We start from the raw sequence: 8,906 nt of genomic DNA on the forward strand, positions 1-8,906 counted from the left end.
AGAGGAAAGACTCTCCCATGGGTTACACACAAATTCCTCCTCTGGGTGCATCTCAGTTTGCCATAGTGTGTAGAAATAAATAGCTAATACTCATGAGAATATAGAATGATTCTGGATGCTCATGAATCCAATTTGTTAAATAGGCATCATCCATAATTTTGAAAAGTAGTTAAAATTGTTTTCATATTATGCAAACCAAGGACAAAATCTGACTCAAAATGCTTTTGGAACAATCAAAATATTTTACAAATATAATACTTTTTTACTTCCTCTTCACAAGTTATGAAGATTTAGACATTAAGATCACTGCCACTGAAAATGTGTCTTCTACTAGCCTACAAAATATATTCATGTCACACTTCAAAGCACAATTAAGCTTTCTGCAAATAAAATATAAGTTTGAGATTAGAGCCAAATTCCCTACAATCATCAAACTTTTGCATACTTCTTTAAACACAATGTGGATTGAGTCCTTCCATTGTTTCATTTTATACTCTATTTGCCATTAACCACTTTGTAATGTTTAGGAGGAAAAATAGTGGAGAAAACCATTAATAAAGAAACCAATCCACACTAACTGCAAAGTCTAAGTGATGTGGAGGGCCTGCATCAGAGTTAAAGAATAGGATGGCTGTGATGAAATAAGTCCGAGACCACTAAATATAGAATACAGAACAGGTAAAGATGAGGGTGGGAATCAGGAGAACCATTATTCCATCTTCTCGTCCAAAGTAATGGGCAGATTGGAGCCTGCCTCCATGTGAAACTTCCAACAAATCCTCTCACATTGCGATGGGAAGGCAAATCGGTAGTGTTTTTAGAAAATGACTGTCATCCAGAACCTCAGAAATGTTAAATTAAAAAAAAAAAAAATTTGATCCCTACTGGATCAATTCTAAGAAATCTATCCAATTCTAAAATGTCTATCTTTAAAAAATACTTCTAACTAAGGGAAACATTATTCACAAAGATGTTGTTTAGGGATTGACTGCTTACAATAAACAAATGGAAAGAATAACACACTAATAGCAGGACTGTTATATAAATTACTCTCCCAAAGAAATACAGTCATTCGAAGTGAAATACTCGTGCCAAAAATAATTGGGGGGGAATGTTCATGTTGAGTAAAAACATGACATGATCAAACTATGTTTAACAAGCTAAAACTCTGCCTAGGCAAAAAATGAAATGTGTGCGCACTCCCTTTGGTAGTGGGAATTTTCTGGGTTTATTTAATTATTTATAAAGCAGATGTATTACTTTTACAATGAAGAAAGTTCTGATAAATTTTACCAATATATAAATAAACCAGAAAATCCTCCACAAAATGTTAAATGAGGATAAAGCCCAAAGAAGGAAGTAAAGAGACAAGTGTTTATTTTCTCTCGCCCACTAGCTAAAGATTGTACTGTGATGTAATCCAGCCGTTGGATTTTCCTTCTTCTAATGAGGGAGCTGCCACAACTCTCAATATAAGGCTCTTTATTACTCAGTGCAGGCTGGCAGTCAAAGCTCAGTCGGCACAGTGGATTAAACAAGGAGGCTGTGCATGTTTCTCAGTTTATCAGCAAATCCACAGTGACATGCATTTTCTTTCTTCCTCCACTCATGAATACTAAAACCTTCAGCTGTGCAAGTCTCTCTCGACTACATCTGTGCTGTAGGCTAAGATGCCATCTTTCTAACCCTGGACTGGTGGTAGGTGGGTGCTCAGCCTCCCAGTACTCTGCTACTTACTAGCAGGGCTGGTGAGTCAGCCAAGAGCCAAGAGTAACATAAGCAATTTCTTTGAATAATGATTTAGAAAGAGAGTGTGGATAAACAGATGAAAGAAAAAGTCAATTTTATCTTTTTCTAGTGAAAGAAGGCCAGCTTAACCACAATTTGAACATCAAAGTCAGTGACTATTTTTGAAGGCTGAAAATACCAAGTGGTGAGGGGATCAGTTTGGTAAAAAAAAAAAAAAAAGTTTAACAGAAACGCTTAATTGTACAAATGGAAGTCATATCTCTCTTTATTTATTCTACTCATCCTCCTTTACTTATACATTTTGAAAAGTTCTATGAGGCCAAGTAATGCTGTCAAAATATAACCTCTATCAGACCATATTAGACCATAATTAATTTCCTTTGGTTTGGGGTCATTTCATCTGCTCAAAAATGCTAATTTTAAAACCACGGTATAGATATCAGATTAACTCTTTGTTTTTTGTTTGCTTTTGTGCTGCTGACCCAGGAAGCCCTTACCTACATTATTAAATAGCATTACTCTGTCATTCAGCCACTAGAATGCCAGAAGTTAATAGTGCTGACTTGTCTTTTGCTTAGGACCTCTCTGAGCATGTAGACAATTGGGGGTAGGAGAGGAGTGGGGGGTATTAAATATATTCTCTATGAAGGAGTGTTTCATTACTTTTTCATATGGTGCCCAACAACATGAGTACTCAAAAAAATACTTGGTGAGTCAATAAAAGGTTTCTTGTATTGTTCTAAAATCATTTCATAGACAAGAACTATATCTTATAAATCTTTTGTCTTTTCCAACACACAGTACAGACATGGGTTCATAATAAGTAGTCAAATTTTTAGGTAAATAAACCCCCAAAGTGATATTATAAGCAAACATATAAAACCTACTAAGCAAGTTTTATGCAAGCTACTTAAGAATAAATTTGTCTTTTTGCCACCACACTCCTCTGATGTCCAATTGACTCTCATAGACTGATATCCAACACTTTGCCCCTTTTAAATTTAATCCTATATCATGACTTCCCACTTATACAAGCTTGAATTGAATTTGAACATAGATTTGAATGACTGAAAATTATGACTCATAATGAGCCCCTCCCTGTTTTGTGCAACCTTATTTTGTATAATAAACGTACCTTGCCACCACCAAAAGAAATGTGTTAGCCCCAAGACAACATTGAACCACCACTTACACCACTGAAGAAATCAATAACCACTTTACATTAGTATTTGACTAGAAACAAGGCAACTGTTTTTCAAATCTAATTTTTTTGGAAAAGATAGTGATAAAACAGAGTAGATTATATAAACGTTTAAAGTATGTCTGAAACATCCCAAAGCCATTTTGCCTGTAAGAGAGTAGTAATGCAATAAACATGGCCCCTTATAAATATATAGCATAATGCATTTGAGTAACTTAATAGTCATTCAGAGCAGCAGATAATTTCTCAGAACTCTGTAAGAAAATTGATAAGCTAAATAATTCGATTACAAGGCTATATCAAAGATCCTGGGCAAATATTATGCATCAATAGGAAGCAGGATTGAGAATTGTCAATGTTTCATTAAACAAAAGTTTTTTTAAAAACCTACGGCCATTTTATCCACTTGTCAAAATTATTGATTGGGGGCAGGAAGTGGAAGGAAGATGAAATAAGAATGGCAGATGTTGACGGTTGTTGAAGCTAAGCGGTGGGAACGTGGAAGTCCATTATCCTATTTATGTTGTATAGGTTTGAAATGTTCCATATACAAAGAAGTTTTTTTAAAAAAAAAACCTATACTGAAGTTTCTTTCCAAATTGAACTGAGAGATAAGAAAAAAGATGCTTATCAATTTTTACAGTAGCCTGATATTTGATGTCTTTATGTTGACATTTTTTTTCTATTTCAGAAAACTTGCAAGTTGTTTTATTTACAATGTCAACTTTTAAAAGGTCATTAAAATAAAGTTAACTGGACAATAAACTAGCCAAAAATAGCCTAACAAAAAGAGGGCAAACCTAAAATGCCACTTTCTATAGAGAACCCACAGTTCAGTTTTATTCAGAGCAGAGAAAAAAGAAACTTTTGATCATACTGGGAGAAACTCAGCCATAGGTTTGGAATATGTACCCAAAATACACATGCAATGAGAACAATATTCTGCTAATACAATTGATTTGCTGCTGCATTTGTCTACTGTTTACCCAATATTAACAATTATAAGCAGAGCAATTCATCTAGTATTTGGAACAATCCTTACAGTATTACAGTGTCAGACACAACATTTCACTTCTCTTTGCACCACTGGTTCTCTTTATGTATGTGGGCTTCCTCTTCTTCAGTAAGGTCATTTTTGATATTGCAGGTCTTGCGAATCTCCTCAGTTTTCCCCTTGATCACACTGGCACCAGGCTTGCATGTAACATCAATCGCACCTTTGATGTCAAACTAGTTTGCAGCCAGAATAAGTTCAAAAAGCATTCCTTGGTCAACTTTCAGGAATTCTAGGTCCTAACCAGGGACATCATTTGTTTGTTTTTCTCTGATCTCATCATCCTCAGGAGGAGTAGAAGGATCATCCTTGTGGTGGGGGCACCACTGAATTACCTTTTTAAACATCGCTGCATTAACATTTGGTAGTGGAACTGAGTCATCATTACCTTTGCCATCCATTCCCAAATCTTCCTACGTGGTCTTAACAGTCAGACTGTTTGGCAATTTCAACATCAACTTCATATATCTCTCCATCAGAACTCTGCAACTTAATTGAAAGCATGGTGTTCAGTTTCAAGGAGACAGTGGGTGGGAGGCTAAAGAGAGCAGGATGGTGTCAGCAGACACAAGAAGAGAACAGCAGAGAACAAGGCCACTACCTATGTTCAAATTTTTAAACTCTGAGTTTTCCTCCAAAAATTTGCTCAGAAGCACAGCCACTAGAAGTCAAAATTCCCCCAGGTAAACTTTAATGGCTTTCCTACCTTGATCAAGGTCGGGAAGCCATCGAAGTACGAGGCCAAACCATATAGAACTCCATGTTTGGAAGGGAAGATGTAGATCACAGCCTTCGGAGGCAGAAAAGGGGTGCCCCTCCCAGCAGGGGTGAAAGCAGGTAAAGGCACATTATACGCACCTGCGCCAACTTCCCCTTCTGCCAAAAGGGGGACAATAGGCCTGATTACAGACCCAGCTGTGGCAAACCAGTCCTCCCTCCTGACTCAGCTCTAAAATACAGTCAATCTAAGACTCCAGGAAGAGCTAAAATCCTTTACAAACAATGATGGATTTTTGGATTAAAAAAACTTTTTATAATGCTAAATCCTCCTGAAACAATTAAAAGTCAGTGCTGTGTTTCTTCGATCCCTTTTTAGATGTCTACAATTTTCGAAATTCAAAAGACACATAATGTTATACAAGAAATTGTGTCTGTCTTAGAGCACGGTGATCATTCAACCTTGTTGATGTGCTTTTATAATTAATTCTGCATATGGAGTGTTTTTCAGGGGCTGGGGGAAGTTCTAGCCTCATACTTTAGGAAAGACTTATATCTTCTGAAACAGCCTGGAAAAATATACTACAGCTCTCAGCTCCTTAAATACGATCGGTTTAATTCAGAAGAGATGTTAGAGCTTAATGATTCTACTCTGACCTCTAATCCATTTGCCCTCCTCAATTCACCAATTCAATGAGACCCTAATGAGTAAAAATAGAATATCATCCTAGGTTCATTTAAGCCCCTGATTTCTTGGCCAATTATTACACAGCAGATAACTAACATAAAATTTTCAAAAAGAAACTATTTAAACAAGAGGTTTTAAAGACTGGCGACTTTGCAATGAGCAACTATGTAATGAGTTTGGCTGTGTCTGTTGTCCTCCTTACATATTTGTTATAAATAATTGCAGAAAAATAATTTTAAAATGCAAGAAGACATTAGCTCAACAAAAGGGCTTTTGTTACCACCTAATTTAACCCATTAAGGCAGCCACTATCAAAAAAAAAAGAAAATAACAAGTGTTGGTGGCAATGTGGAAAAATTGGAACCCTTGTACACTGTTGCTGAGAATATAAAGTAATGCAAACACTATGAAAAACAGTATGATGATTCTTCAAAAAATTAAAACCATAATTGCCATATGGTTGCTAAATCATGTGATATACACACAAAAGAATCAAAAGCACGGTCTCAAAGAGATATTTGTACACCCATGTCCACAGCAACATTATTTGCAATAGCCAAAAGTTGGAAGCAATCCGTGTCCACCAACAGATGAATGGATAAACAAAATGTTGTATATACATACAATAAAATATTAATATTCTTTAGCCTTAAAAAAGAAGAAATTCTGACACATGCTACTACAACATGGACGAAACTTAAGGACATTACGCACAGTGAAATAACCCAGTCACACACACACACACACACACACAAATACTGTATGATTCCACTTATATGAGGTACCTAGAGGAGTCAAATTCATAGAGACAGAAAGTTAGAATGCTGGTTGTTAGAGGTTTGGGGGTAGGAAATGAGGAGTTGTTGTTTAGTGGTGTAGAATTTCAGTTTGAAAAGATGAAAAGAGTTCTGGAGATTGGTTGCACAACAATATGAATGTATTTAACACCACTGAATTGTATACTTTAAAATGGCTAAGATAATAAATTTTATGTTGTATGTATTTTACTACAGTTTTTTTAAGTCAAAAAAGGGCTTTTGTCTATTTGGTGGAACAAAGTCTTTCCTCTTCTATTCTCTGTAGTTTGTGAAATCGTCACCGACTGAGGATGCACAAGTAGCCACACTTCTGACACTTAGAGCATTCAGATGAATTGCTCCAAGGAACCCGTGTAAATCAACTGGAAGCACCAGAGCATGGCTGCAGATAGCAGAGAAGAAACCGTAGCTGGTAGAGCTTGATGAGGTGCCACTTTGAAAGATAGGGAGTTTGGATTTGGCTGTGTCTAATATCACAAAAGGCACTAGATTGAAAAAGTCCAGACTAGAGCTTTCAACTAACTTGACAACTAACACTTATTGTAGCAAGGTCCATATTATCAAATGTACCATTCAGGGCAGAAAAAAGTGAATGTATAGACACAATTTTAGGTTAAACAAATGCATCAATAACTGTAATTGGATCACTCCTTCCCGCAGCTCATCCATTCCTCATGCTCCTTGCCCACAGACTTACTGAACAGGAACTGAAAACCAGCTACTGGATTTAACTATAGAATTCTAGAGCCAGAAGAGCTTTCAGAGATCATCCATCTCAAGGATAAAAAATAAGTTTTAACTTGCATGGCAACCTCCATCATTTAGTATTAGCTACCTTGAATGTGATCCTGAGAAAGACTATTAAGCTACAGCTGAGCCCAGTGGGAAACCATGACTTGACGGCTTGGTTACATCTGTCCCAGATTATTCAGAGAGACTGAAACAGAGATGAAAATAAAACTACCAGTCCAGAGTCTGTTCAGTTGAAGAACAAACTTCCCAAGGATAAAGAAGTAAGTTGGTAAGCTATAAAATGGAATTTGCTTTACATATCCCTGCCAAGTTCGAGACCACAAAATAGGAAATGACCTGGGGGTTGGGGGAAAGAAAGGGCATGAGTTTTGGAATATCTTCTTCAGTATAGCTAGAATTTTCCTAAGTGAGGTGGGACTCTGGGTATGGGTGAGCTCATTAGAAAAGAGATAGTATAGAATTATAAAGGCACGATGCCACACCTTTAGGAAAACAGAAAAGTCAGGTAAGAAAAAAAGCATTCATAACAAGATATGCTTTTTAAGAATCCAAAGAGACCTTAGAAATTTCCAGCCCAACACATTTGGTTTTTTTTATGTGATTATTTTTTATAGAAATTGTCTATCTTATCATCTCTGTTTTTGAGTACATTAATCATATCATTTTAGAGTTTTTGTCAAATAGCTCTAATATTTGAATTACCCATGAATCTCTTATCCGTTTTTCCTTTGTTTTTCAGCCATGTGCATCCCAATTAACTCTTAATTGCCATGTATTGTGTATGAAAAATTATAGAAGATATGTTAGCTTCCTCCAGAGAGCATTTCATTATCTTCCTGAAAACGGTTAGACTAAAGGTAAGTACAATAAGGAGTTGAGATGCTTTGACACTAGAGTTCAGCCCTTTGAAAGGGCTGTTCTATTTTTGGTTATCTTAGGATCTAGTGTCTTTAAAGAGTCTCAACTCAGGTATTTACCATGGCAGCTCTTCCTTGATGGGTTCGAACTCCAGGTTTCTTTTGTTTGGTATGTTGGTTCATTGGTTGGTTTGGAGGAGGGGTTGTTTTGTTTGTTTGGGGAGAGGGGATTTTCTGGTCTCCCTAGCTCTAAGAAAAAGCCAAAAACCCTGGGCCTCCACTTTTTACCCAGCCTCTCACCCTGCTTACAAATCAGCAAAAACCTAAAATGCAGCAGTTACCTCAATGTGTTTCCCTTTTCTCTGCCTGGCCCCTCAAGTTCTGGAAGCCTTGGTTGTTCTCTGATGAATCTGACAGCTGTGTGTGTGTGTGTGTGTGTGTGTGTGTGTGTGTGTGTGTGTGTTCCTGGTGAGAAGATTGACTTGATACAAACTTTCTATTATAGCCAGAAGCAGAAGTATATTTTATTTTTAATAGATTAATTTTTCTACCACTGGATAATACAAAAATTATAATAAAAATTGAAAAAGGCAAAAGGAAACAAGCTCACTCATAATCCTGTCATCGGATATATTCAATTTAATATTCTGGTATTTTCTTAAATTCTTTTCTCCTGTGTACTTGTGTTTGCCTTTTTAACATCAGTACAATAGTGCAAATACAACTTTATATCCTAGGAAGAACTCTAAGAAAAAGTATGTAAGAGTTCAAAGTGTAAATCCCTTTAGATGACTTTAGTAAGTGGTATGAGGATTCAAATAGTCAGATATAGTCTGTGCACCAAAGAGCTTATGATCTGGTTAAGGAGCCCCCCAAAATGCTTGACACTTAAAGGTTTTAACTCAATGAGGAGAACTATTCTCTAACTGCTTGATTTAGCACTAAATAATGGAATAATTTCAATTTTTTCATAAACACTTGGGCCAAGGGAAACTTAAACCTAAAAATTGCATAACTGGATCAAATTAATATTGCAGAACAAGCAAACAAACAAAAAGGATCTTTTAGG

The 8,906-nt window shown here is 36.3% G+C and overlaps 1 pseudogene; it reads right to left on the reverse strand.

Moving 5' to 3' along the window:
- Nucleotides 1-4,018: 4,018 nt before the first annotated feature.
- On the reverse strand, nt 4,019-4,508 carry LOC102894431 (annotated as a pseudogene).
- Between the last annotated feature and the right edge of the window lie 4,398 nt (nt 4,509-8,906).

The sequence above is a fragment of the Pteropus alecto genome, unplaced genomic scaffold, assembly GCF_000325575.1.
Source record: "Pteropus alecto unplaced genomic scaffold, ASM32557v1 scaffold3, whole genome shotgun sequence".
Lineage (NCBI taxonomy): Eukaryota > Metazoa > Chordata > Mammalia > Chiroptera > Pteropodidae > Pteropus > Pteropus alecto.